We start from the raw sequence: 13,682 nt of genomic DNA on the forward strand, positions 1-13,682 counted from the left end.
CTAATTTGAACAATGAAAGCTGAGCAAATGCAAATGCCGACGCTCAATTCTCCAACGTCCCCTTCTGGTGCCCAGGTGAGGGTGGGCCCATTGACCTGGGGGTGCAGGGCAGGGCCGCTGAGTGCCGCCTGGGATAGACGGCGTTGTGGCCGACTTCACGTGAGTGAGAAATGCATGTTGTTGTGTGAGCCCGTGAGGTGGTGACATCGAAGCCTGTTGTGACTGAGACACCTGCCCTTTTGATCTCCAGTTTGGGGAGAAGATCTCCACTGCACACGAGAAGTGGGGCCTGGACCACGAGGAACTGAGGTGGAAATGACGACCTGAGCCCAGACAGGAGCTCTGTGGGGACACGCCGGAAGCTAAAACGGGTCCTGCTGAGGCACACTGCAAAGATGAAGAAACACTTATTAGCAGTCATCCACCCCTCAGAACACATCAGCAAAGCTTTCTGGAAAAGGGTTAGGGTCCCAGGGTGAAACGGGTAGAGAAAGGATGCTGCCCCGCAGCCAGACAGGGCGGAGCCCTACCCCTAAGAGAACCCGCGGGCATCACAGGCAGATGGGGAGGAACGGAGTCCAAAGGAAAAGTGTCATCATATGGTAACCCGGACTCTGGAGCTGCTTTCTCAGTCATGTTTGCAGTCTTTCCTGGTGAGAGCAGACTGAGAGTTACAATTGCCCACTGGACGAGTGAGTAGCCAGCAGTGGTTCACTTACTCCTGGAACAAATAACTATGGGACAACTTCTGAGGGTGCCCAGAGTCAGACCACGCTGTCAGGGTCTCTCACACTGACTTTGGCCTCCACCTCACATCAAGGAGACGCATGAGGTGAAAAGTATTCACTCTGAAGTGCTCATGGCAACATGGGATGTCACGGCGGGGGAGGGAGGTGTTGAACAATGAGAGTGAGTCTCCCCTCCCTGTCCCATTTTATCTGTGACAAAAACGTCCGGGGACCCTCAGGGTGACCCAGGCTCCTCAAGTGGGGTTCACATTAGGAGGGAAACTGTTGTTTTCAGAAAAGCACAGGACCACCAGAAACTACGCATGCCACTCTATCCTCAACACTATCAACAGCCCTAGCTGGTTTGGCTCAGTGGATAGAGCATCAGCCTGAGGACTGAAGGGTCCCAGGTTCAATTCCGGTCAAGGGCACATGCCCAGATTTCGGGCTTGATCCCCAGGAGGGGGCGTGCAGGAGGCAGCCAATCAATGATTCTCGGTCACCATTGATGTTTCTATCTCTCTCTCCCTCTCCCTTCCTCTCTGAAATCAATAAAAACATATTAAAAAAAAAAACTATGAACAGCGTCAACATGATAAAGGATGACATCTTACTTCTACATTTTCCTTTTCCTTTTTAGTTGTTATATTTTTTTCAAATGCACATGTTGCCTCTGATATTATATGAAAGGGGGAAAATACTACATTTTAAATTGCATTTCCTCTTCCAGCACCAATTGTTTTCATCACTAAGATTACAGTCTAAGCTAAACAATCAAATTCAGAGAAAGGCAAACCTCTGGCTGAACATCCTGAAATGCGGCCTATTCCAAAGTTATCCGAATGCCTCTGGCAATAATATCTAAAGAGGGAGAGAGAGAGAGGGAGATTTTCAATGACTTCTCTAAACCACATCAAATTACTTGTGGAAGATGGGACAAATTATGAAAAAAAATCAATCCATATTTGTTTTTTCTGGCCTTCTAAGTGCCTCTCCTGCTTCTGTTTTCTAGGGTTCATTGGAAGTAAGTTCTTCAGGGCAATCTCACGGTGTCTGGGTCTCTTCTTCATTTCCTTTCCTGCGAGGCCGTACTCCTCACAATGGCAGCGAGCTAGCTGACTGTATGCCAGTACACGCCCCCTTTCTGCTTATCCGTAGTTGCCTGTCAAAGCCAAGAAGCCTGCTTTGCATTAGAGCTTGGAAGTGAAGTTGAGGGATAGGAAGTCCCTCTAGTGAAGGTCACCGAGGTGCGGGAGCTCGTACCCGAAGGAATGCCCAGGCCAACATCTGCCCATGTGGCAATCAGGCCGCCTCAGAGCGCGGAGGGCAATTCCCCAAAGGCACACGCATATATGCAGGGAAGCCAGCTAGCTCTCTTAAATATGAAAACATCTGTTTCTTAAGCATCTTACCTTACCAAGATTGTGGCTGTAAAAGTTAACTCTCATGAATGCCATTAACATAAAGTAAGAAGAAAATCTCATTTCCTTCTTAGCTTCCTCCACCGCGGGGTCATAATCTTCAACGGAACCAAGTCCCTGAGAGAGACTCCTTAGAGCACAGCACGCGGAGACAGCGCTGGGATTACGCCCCCGTTCTTCACCTTGAAGACCTCTTCCGTATTTCCCAGAACACGTTACAATGATCACACGTTCATAACAGTAAACATCGCCGCGTGGCTGTGACGAACTTTACATTACTAGGCCCTTAATATGCGTTATCTTTTCAATCCATACAACTCTAAGAGGCAAGCATTTTTGTACTCATCTTACAGATATCAAAACGAAGAGTCAATTCATTAAGTGACCTGACAACTACAATTCATTATATTGTTTTCCAAAGGCACATTAAAATATATACAAAACTCTTCTAATCAAAAAAATCATGCATGCACTATGTAAAATACCTCTCTCCTATTACCTATTATATATGAATCCCAGTTTAGGAAATTCAAGAGGAAGGGAAAAGAAAAAACTTTCTTTCCAGATGCCTCAACATGCCAAGCCCTGCACCGGTGCTTTCCAAACTGTTGCTGCACCTGAGGTGCGCAAGCACAACCAGGCTGCTACTAAGGTCAAGTGCAAGCCGTGGGCAGAGCTGGGACCTGAACACGGGTCTCTGAGGAGGGCATGGGAGGCAGTGTATCTACGGCCTCTGAACTCAGCTGTGTGTGTAAAATGCAACCCCAGCTCCACCACTCACTAGCGGTGTGACCTCTGACGAATGAGTGAAACTCTGAGGTACAGTTTCTCAGAGTAGAGGATCCCACCAAGATCAAGGGCGTGGAGGCAGTGTCTGCTGCCCAGTAAGCTCTTATGGTAACCAGCCTCCAGGGGGCCCCTGGAGTTCACCCCTCCCCCACTAAGCAGGGCTGAGCTGTGTAGGATACTGCGGTGGTGACTGCATGTTTCCTGAAACTGGGCTGTACACCTCGTTGTAATTTATACCTTAGTCTTGGCTCTCCCTGGGGCAACCCACCCATCATGCTGCGAAGACACAGACCTCTGGAGGGGCCAGTATCCCAGGAGCAGAGGCCTCCCATGGGTAGCCACACCAGCTTGCTGGCCATGCCAGTGAGCCTTCTGGGAAGTGGGTCCTTCAGTCCACTAGAGGGCAGCCTTCCCCTGGGTGCAGCCCCAGCTGAGATTTGGATTGCAAGCTCATGGGGAAATCAAGCCACTTCAGAATTCCTAAGCCATGGAAATTGTTGTAATAAATGTTATTGTTGTTTTAAGTCAATGAGGTCTGGAGTAATTTGTTAGGCAGCACACGGTGCTCGAAGATTCCTTTGGTAGAAGCCAAAGTCCATGTTCTTTCTGCGTCAACGAGAAACTTCCTTCTACAGAGCAAAGGCTTACCTTGGTTGTAATGTTAGCCTTCCAGTACAGGGTGGGAGATGCCAGTAATGAGGGGGGTTTGTGTGTAGGGGTAGGGGCTAAGGGTGGTGCTATTCAGATGACCACGTACCTTATCCACATGCCTACAGGATCACATCCACTGAGAAGTTCAAAGTCCCATTACTAACACCACCAGTTCTAGCACCTGCCCTAATACAACCGCAAACCAGTAGGCTATCCTGCATTTTCAATATCCATTTGCAGACCCCAAACACCCAAACACGCCATCTTGCCCCACAATTCCCACCATCCACTGCCTAGTTTTTTTTCTTCCGATTTCTCCCAGCCACACAAAACAGTGAGAGATAAGCATGCAAAGTAATATTTCTAGTAAAGAATCTTGTTTTCCTACGTGTTGTATCTTTCCCATCGGAGGCACACAGGGAGCAGGAACAGGCTGCATATTTTTGTATTATCAAAACTCCAAGTAGTAACATCCCTCTGCAGCCCTCGCAGTCACATCCAAATTCATCACCATCTTATCACCCGGTCCACGCACTCCAGGTTCCATCGTCCTGTACAACACTCCTCATCAATTGTTCCAGAAAAGAAGTTTCAGAGCCATGGAGAGGTCCTTAGCGTTTTCCCTAGGTCCTAGTGATGAATGGACTGACTTCCGCCTGCCTTAAATGTAGGGATATATATATGAATAAGTGATCAAAATTCTGGTACCTAGACCCTCTCTCTACAGCATACACTGCTGATGGGAATAAAATTGGGTACAGCCATGGTGGAGAAGATTTAGTGACACAATGATTTTGCATCAAGCACCAATTTAACACTGACTTCAGACTCTAATGCACATGTCAGATGCAATCTCTCTGTAAGGTAAGGGGCGGTGAGAGCAATACCAGAGGCATGAGAATGATGGGGGCAGAGCAGGAAGTGACAATTTAGGAAAATGGGTAGCGACATTCTTTTTTAAAGAACAAAGTAGACGTCAACTTGAGCATTAAACAAAGCAAACACATGTGGAGCCCCTACTATACACCTGGCTCTGTGTATAATTTGTTTTGCAAACATCCTTATCCCCTGGCTCCTCAGAGCAAACCAATCTATTACCTTTACGGAATGGCATCAACCAAGGGTGAGTAACCCCGGGCCTGGGGGCCAAATCCAGCCACCGCTGGTTGTGTAAAGAAGTAGCCCTGGCATACAGCCACCCCCCTGGCCATACAGCACTGTGGCTGTTTCCACACTACAGTTGAGTAGCTGGGATAGGATCTGTTCAGCCTGTACTATGAACTGAATTGTGCCCCCTCCCCCCATCAGATTCCTATGTTGAAGTCCTAACCCTCACTATGACTATATCTGGAGAGAGGGTCTTTAGCAGGTAACTACGGTTGAGTGAGGCCATCGGGGTGGGGCTGTGGCCCTATAAGAAGAGGAAGGTATGTTTCTCTCTCTCTCTCTTTCTCTCTCTCTCTCTCTCTCTCTCTCAGCACCACGTGAGGACACTGTGACACGGTGGCCATCTGCTAGACAGGAAGAGTGCTCACCAGAACCCGGCCACCCTGGCACCCTGATCTCAGACTTCCAGCCTCCAAACTGAACATTAATTTCTGTTGATAAGTCACCCAGTCTGTGGTGTTTTGTAATATATAGCAGTTCTAGCTAATGCAGCCCACAAAACCTAAAATATTTCCTAGCCCTTCACAGCAAAGGTTTTCAGACCTACAGAGACCTTGCTAGCCAGACAGACCCTTGAGAATTCTCCGCCCACTCTCTCTTCCCTGCAGGGAGATCTACAGTTTCCTTAAAGCAGGATGGCTGGGTGTGAAGGCCCAAATATATGCTCACGTGCTTCCCTCCTGCTTCTGTCTTTGTCCACAGCAGTTCCAGGAATCGGTTGAGCCTAACAGGAATCTGAAGCACAACACATCTAGAATGGAACTCTGACCCCCAACCCCTTCCCAAACCTGCTCTCCCATCTCAGTCCATTGCATGGAAAAGGGACATGTCCAAGGGACCAGAGGGACTAAGAAGGCTTCACGGAAGTCTGAGGCCTGGGCTGGACCACACACAGCAAAGAGAAGACAGAAAACATTGTTTCTTCTCTGAACCTGCTATGGATGCAAAAGAGAAAATTAAGCTGAAATTAAAATGCTTCACCCCAACTGTCTAGTACCTTGCTACTCAATGTGTGGTCCATCACTCAGCAGCCTATGGGTCAACCAGGAGCTTCTTAGAAATGCAAAAATCTCAGGCCCTATCCCAGACCTACTGAGTCAGAATATACATTTCAACAAGGTCCCCGGGTAAGTCACATGCTGACAAGTTTGAGGAGCACTGTTCTAGAGCAGTGGTCGGCAAACTCATTAGTCAACAGAGCCAAATATCAACAGTACAACGATTGAAATTTCTTTGGAGAGCCAAATTTTTTCAACTTAAACTTCTTCTAACAGCACTTCTTCAAAATAGACTCGCCCAGGCCGTGGTATTTTGTGGAAGAGCCACACTCAAGGGGCCAAAGAGCCACATGTGGCTCGCGAGCCGCAGTTTGCCGAACACGGCTCTAGAGGGTTCATCGAGAGCTCTGACTAGCTCTCCAAGCATGTCCTCGGGTGATGATTTGAAAAAAAAAAAAAAGAAAGAAACTTAACTGTCTGTAAAATAAACTGATCATAATAGTAATAAACCAGTCACCATAGGCCACCAACAACACTGTGGGTTAAACGCTATTATTATTGACAGATGAGAAAATTCATCTGATTTTAGTAACTTGAACCAATTTCACATGACTAGTAGCTTGGCAGAAACTAAGATGTGAACCACTCCCGCCACAGGTTGATTCTAGAAGTTTCTTTCTTCTGTGCCACTCAACATCGCCTAATTATAGGAATAAGATCATCTTTGCAAAGGACTTAATATGATGCCTGGTACTTAATATGCACAAGCAATGAAGAGAAATAATCTGACTCACTTTAATGAGACTTGAGCCAGTGAATTCTCAATCACTAAAATGTGGCTATCTCTTGAAAACTTCTAATGCCAGCCAACTTCTACTGACACTCAGAATACTTTTCAACAACTTTCCTTTCCCATTGGTCCATGTTTTATCAAATGAAAATAAATGTTCCTACTGGCCTGAACAAAATGCAATTCGAAGGGTGAATCTGCTGCCTGAAGTCAAATATGGACCTTCAAAGTCTCACATGAATGATTTTGGGTTTTCTACCGTTTTGAATTATCCACGCCACCGCTCCCCTTATTGGCACTGATAACAGAGTGTTAACTACATTACATGCAATTAAATTCAAAATATTTGTGCAGCAATTATATGGATTCATCAAACCTAATGGTGCAGTCAGAATTCCGTGTGTACTCATCAGTACTGCTCAGGAGGGGAAAAATTGGCATATAGAAATATATTCCCACAAACTGATAATTAGAAAGTAAACATTGTGCCTAATGTCCTCCTGTTAGCTGATGTCCATCAATAGTAAACAAATTAGAAGTTTCTAACAACATTGACCCTACTGCTACTATTGTTATGCATTCTTCACCAGAGATTGGATATATTCTGCACCATACTTCTGTTTCCTCTTCTGTTGATAAAGTTATTTTTGTTCTTCTTTTGAGATCTTCTTGGCCTCTCACTTTTGGTCAGCCAGCACATAAATCCATTGAAGAAGACGTTGCCAGAGGCAACCCAATACCCATGGCCCACCTCCAAGTCTACACAGAGCCAAGGTGGACAATTTCTGTGCACACCGACAGCATCCCACCTCAAACATTCATGGCTCTCCCTCTCTCTGGGAGTCCACACTGGCACCCGAGAGCGTACTCATCTAGGGATTTACGGATAACCCTCAACCAATGAAGAATGGGAGTTGGAGGAATCATATTCCAGCTTTCCCACCCCTTGGGGGGCAATTCTGAAGTTCCTATAGGGTCCCCAATGGGACTGAGGCCCAGATGCCCACAGAGTTCACCACGTTCCAATGCATCTTTTATTGACTCTCCTCCCTTGCCTGTCTCATTTCCCAACTGCCTCCCTGGTGCTTCCCAGGATCATCTTCCAAATATACTCCTTGCATCCAGGCCTTCGGAAAAGGGTCTGCTCCGGGGAGAAACCCTGTCAATGCACCCCATTTTGTTTAAGGACTTGACCCTCATGAAACTCGGTGGAGGTCAGAAGCAAATTCCCAGAGTGGAGATTCGTTCTCACCTTTCTGAACTCCTTTGCAGTTAGGATGCATAGCAATTGGTGAGTTTTGCGAGGTTATGACACAGACAAGCATAGTCTACTCTGGCAGCAGCGGCAGGGCTACATCCGTCCCCAGAAGTGGCCGTGGCTGCAATTCCAGCTGAAGTGATTCCAGCTGAAACTCCCATTTCGGGTGAGGCAGCAGCCACATCTGGGCCCAAGGATGCTGGGAGCAGAGTCTTCAGGACACAAGTTCCTCCACACCCCAATTTTGGCCATTTTCCTGGTTTCTCTGGTCCCCTGGCCATCTGCAGATGCTCCAATAAATTTCTTTTTCTTTTCAATAAAGCAAAAGTTCATTTTCTTTGGCTCAACACTGAAAAGACCAACTGATATGGGTTCTGTTCTGCTTATCTACACTAATAAAAGAGAAAGATGCAAATTGAACATACCTTCGTGACACCCACCAGCCAATCAGGAGTGAGTATGCAAATTAACCCAACAAAGATGGTGGGTTAATTTGCATACACAGGCTCTGAGCAGCCAGGGGCAGGACGCTCTGAGCCTCTGGGCAGCGTGGGAAGGTGGAAAGGCGGCTGGGGCCGGAGCTAAGGCAGTGCCGGCATCCAGGGGTAGGAAAGCCCATTCTTGCATAAATCTTCGTGCATTGGACCTCTAGTGTATAAAAATAACAGGGGTTGTTCATTATGACATTGTCTTTCAGGGGCAAATATTGGAGACAACCTAAATATCCATCAGTAGGAGACTGGTCCAATGATGAAATAACAAGTCAACGGCTAAAAGCTGACAGGCTAGCTCTGACGTACATATATGAAATTATTGCAGGATTAACTTTTTAAAAATCAGAGCCATGCATGTCATTTGTTATTCTTTGTTTTAAATAGATAGATAAATATGTGTGTATGTATAGTCATATATTGACATACCGTATTTTCCAGCGTATAAGACGACTGGGCTTATAGAAGATTTTCCTGTGTTAAAAAGTCGTCTTATACGCTGGAAAATACGGTATATATGTGTGTATGTATGTATATATGTATTTGTGTGTGTGTGTGTGTGTGTGTGTGTGTCCTATGTGACCTATGTACTTGTACAAGTATTAACTGTCTGTAGAAGGGCCTAGTAATAGGGAAACAAGGATCCTAAAAATAAGGTATGGGACCAAGTCTTACATTTCCCTATATATCCTTTTAAATCTTTTGAGTTTACAATTATGAATATATATCATCTATGCAAAAATAAATACAATTTAAATTGTGTAAGTGAATGTAGCCATTTGAAGAAGAAAAATACAGATTCCAAGACCTTGACACAGTTGGTCTAAGGCAAGACCAAAGACTGCATTTTTAGCAAACAGCTCAAGTGGCTGTCCCAAGGGCATGCTTCTGAGACCCGGGCTTTCCTTCTCAGGGATCAGAAGTGAATTGTGCAATGTTCTGTTCCTTATTGTCCAAATCTCTGCACTGAGCCCGAATTAATATTGTATCTGTTTGTGTAAGTCAGTATTTTTTAGAAGAGTTTATGCTGAGATGAAGCACATTCATTGACATCCAAAAATTTCACCCGTGTGCAAAGGGAAGCATCAATACATTGACAACCAGCAGAGTTTCCTAAACTAGTACCAACTGCCCAGGCAAAGATCCTTAATTTTACTCCCCCATCTTTCCTGGAATATTAAGTGGAGATGATCGTCTATATATATAAAAGCCTAAGCAACAGAATGATCGGAACAACTGGAACAACTGGTCATTATGATGCGCACTGACCACCAGGTGGCAGACACTCAACACAGGAGCTGCCCCCTGGTGGTCATCACACTCCCACAGCAGGAACACTGCTCAGCTGACCAATCACCTGACTTACCCATCCCAGCGACCCACCAGCACAACAGCAGTCACTCACTCCCTCAGTAGTCCTGCAGGTCCAATCTCCAGAGAAACAGCCAGGCACTGACGGACCAGCACCACCGCCTGGAAGTCAGCCTCGGGCACTGCGGCTACTTCCCCTCCTTAGATGCTCCGCAAGGAAGAAACAATATAAAAGCGGCCACCAGGTGGCTCCTGACAACCGGTGCAAATGTCAGCAGTATGGATCCAGATCCGGAGCTGGCAAGGGCATCCCACCACCCACCCAGAGGGCTGATCTGTCTCAGCCTCCCCCCAACCCCCTCTGGACCCCATCCATGCACGAATTCATGCACCGGGCCTCTAGTATGCTCATAATGTGCTTTTTATTTCTACATCAACGTACACACACACACACACACACACACACACACACACACACATGTTCACTCACATGCTATTCTTACCTGATTTTGGAATATTTCCAACCAGGATATATTTTGAGCATGAGGACAAAGGTCACTCTTAGAAAGTTGAAAGGTTACTATTTTCACTGCATATTAGTGTGGTCGTCTTTCTCAACTAAAACGCTTTTCTGCCCTATCCCCACTTTTATCTCTTTCTTACTTGCTTACTTTTTCCTCTGAGAGTCATGCCAAACATGTAAGGAGGTGACCCACTTTATCAATCTATTATATTCTTTTAAAGCCTCTGCCAGCCTGGCTGGCATGGCTCAGTGGTTGAGTATCAACCTACAAACCAGGAGGTCATGGTTTGATTCCCAGTCAGGGCATATGCCTGGGTTGCAGGCTGGATCCCCAGTGTGGGGTGTGCAGGAGGCAGCATATCAATGACTCTCTCTCATCATTGATGTGTCTATCTCTCTCTCCCTCTCCCTTCCTCTCTAAAATCAATAAAAATATATATTTTTAAATAATACATAAATAAAACCTCTGCCATTTCAAACCAATTTATTTTCATATGGCATCTTCCATAGAAATGATCTCAAAATACATTGCTGAGTAGAAGTAAAAAGTATGATAAAACAGTTTAAGCATTTTTAAAATTCTTGGTTGTGGGGATCAAGAGTTAAGCACGTTTCAATCATTTCCTGTAACTTCACAGCTCTTAGTGTGAGAGGTTGTTTTTTTTTACTTAGCAATTCCTGTTTTAGAGAACAGTGACTGTCAAAAGCTTACACTTAGGTCTAGGTTATCAGAGTGTGATCATCGCGTAAGGGCTGAATTGGGAAAGTGCAATTGCATTCAATTCAGACCTTTGGCCACGTCCTTATGCCAGTATCCTACCTGGCTTCCTGCCCCTCATCACTGACCTTGCTAATTCCCCTCTGGTTTTCTCAGTGACATGTGACTCTAGTCCTCTCTTGCAACCCTTTTCCTCCTCCCAATGGAGTCATCCATTCTGCTGACCAACATATGTTGCAGAGATTATTCATCTTTTGTTCTGTTCAGAATCTATTCTTATTTTGGTAATTTCCCCCAAGATCTCTTTTGGAAAATTTCCACCAACTGTGTTCCATGTGTTTTGGGTGGAGTTTGCCCCAGGTCCAGGTTACAGAGGTGGGGCAAGATCCTGGCTGGCCCAATCAGAGTGTTCCATTCCCCTAGCCTTGAGTGGTTCAAGGATGAGGATGTGGTAGTTTTTGTTTTTTTTCATATGTGATCCCAGGAAACACCAGAAGGGGAGTGGGGACCTGAGACAGAAAGGGGGAGGCAGCCCATACAGAGTGTGTTATCAGTGCCGTTACCGTGGTGGGGTACGTGGAGATGATCCTTCTCAGAGGATCCTTCTCTGGCACTCAGTGTAAAGCAGGTCCACCCGCAAGAGAAAGACCTTCGGCAAAGAAATGCAGCCCTGACTGTTGGGATTTGGGCCAAGTAGCAGTAAAATGGTGAGTGCACAGGGACAGGGGGTGGGACGCCGAGAGCACCTGCTGCAGCTTATCAGACTTAGTGAGTGGCCATTTGCCATGCTTCTCTGCCTGACCCAAATATGAACTTTCTTTCATATATTTGGATGAACTCCTACTAATGAATCTTGATGAGAAGTAGTGATCACGTGTAACTATAAAGGCTAAAACCCATATTTTCACACTTTATGCCTCCCTTGCAGTTAGGGTGCAGGCACTTGACCCACCTCCAGCCAATCAAATGCACCCAAACCAGATTTAAAGAGTGAGCTTTAGGCACTAGTAGCAGGAATCTATTCCAGCAAGGTTGTCTGCATCATAAGTTAGTATTCAACAACTGTTAGCTGTTATGATTAAGAGGGATACTTCCAAATATCCTATATAATAAAGAGGTAATATGCAAATTGACCGTTACTCCAACACACAAGCTGGCCGCCCCCATGTGGTCAAAGATGGCTGCCACAAAATGGCCAGCAGGGGAGGGCAGTGTGGGCAATCAGGCAGCAGGGGAGGGCAGTTAGGGGTGACCGGACCAGCAGAAGAGGGCAGTTGGGAGGGACCAGGCCTGCAAGGGAGGGCAGATGGGAGGGACCAGGCCAGCAGGGGAGGGCAGTTGGGAGGGTGGACCCAGACCTGCAGGGGAGGGCAGTTGGGGGTGGGGGGACACAGGCTGGCAGGGGAGGGCAGTTGGGAGGGACCAGGCCTGCAAGGGAGGACAGTTGGGGGCGATCAGGCCTGCAGGGGAGGGCAGTTGGGGAGGACCAGGCCTGCAAAGGAGGACAGTTAGGGGTTACCAGGCCGGCAGGGGAGGGCAGTTAGGGGAAATTGGGCCAGCAGGGGAGCAGTTAGGCATCAATCAGGCTGTCAGGGGAGTAGTTAGGGGGTGAACAGGCTGGCAGGCAAAAGCGGTTAGGGGCAATCAGGCAGGCAGGTAGGCGAGCAGTTGGGAGCCGGCAGTCCTGGATTGTGAGAGGAATGTCCAACTGCCTGTTTAGGCCTGATCCTGAACAGGTAGTCAGACATCCCTCAAGGGGTCCCAGATTGGAGAGGGTGCACGCTGGGCTGAGGGATACACACACACACACACACACACACACCCCATGCACGAATTTCGTGCACCAGGCCTCTACTTTTCTTATATTTAAAACTAGAGGCCTGGTACACGAATTTGTGTCTGCAGGATTGGGCCAAACTGGCTCTCCAACATCCCCCAAGTGGTCCCAGATTGCGAGAGGGCGCAGGCCAGGCCAAGGGACCCCCACCAGTGCACAATCAGGGCCAGGGAGGGACACAGGAGGTTGCCCAGCCAAGGAGGGACCACAGGAGAGCTCCAGGGTGTGTCTGGCCCATCTCATTCAGTCCCGATTGTCCAGACCCCAGCAGCAAGCTAACCTACCGGTTGGAGCGTCTGCCCTCTGGTGGTCAGTGCACATCATATTGGCTGGTTGACTGGTCAACTGTCTGCCCTCTGGTGGTCAGTGTATGTCATAGCAAGTGGTTGAGTGACCTTAGCATATCATTAACATATTACACTTTGATTGGTTGATTAGCCAACCAGATGACCGTACACATAGTATATTAGGCTTTTATTATATAGGATATGGGACCCCTAGTAGTCTTTGGTGGAGTCTTTGGGGATTTCTATGTACAATATGATGTCCTGTGCAAATAATGAGAGTTTTACTTCCTCCTTTCCAATTTGGATGCCTTTTATTTCTTCTTGTATGATCACTGTGGCTAGGACTTCCAGTACTATGTTGAATAAGAGTGGTGAAAGTGGACATCCCTGTATTGTCCCTGCTCTTAGGGGAAATGGTTTTAGTTTTTGCCCCTTGAGTATGATGTTGGGTTTAGATTTGTCATATATAGTTTTTATTATGTTGAGGTATGATCTCTCTATTCCCATTTTGATGAGAGTTTTTATCAAAAATGGGTTTTGGATTTTGATGAATGCTTTTTATGCATCTATTGATGTGATTTTTGTCGTTCAATTTGTTTATGGTGTATCACATTTATTGATTTTTAAATATTGAACCAACCTTGCATCCCTGAGATCTCTTACATCCACTTGAGCAAGGTGTATGATCTTTTTAATATATTACTAGATCTGAT

The sequence above is a fragment of the Cnephaeus nilssonii genome (assembly GCF_951640355.1).
Source record: "Cnephaeus nilssonii genome assembly, chromosome: 11".
Taxonomy (NCBI): Eukaryota; Metazoa; Chordata; class Mammalia; order Chiroptera; family Vespertilionidae; genus Cnephaeus; species Cnephaeus nilssonii.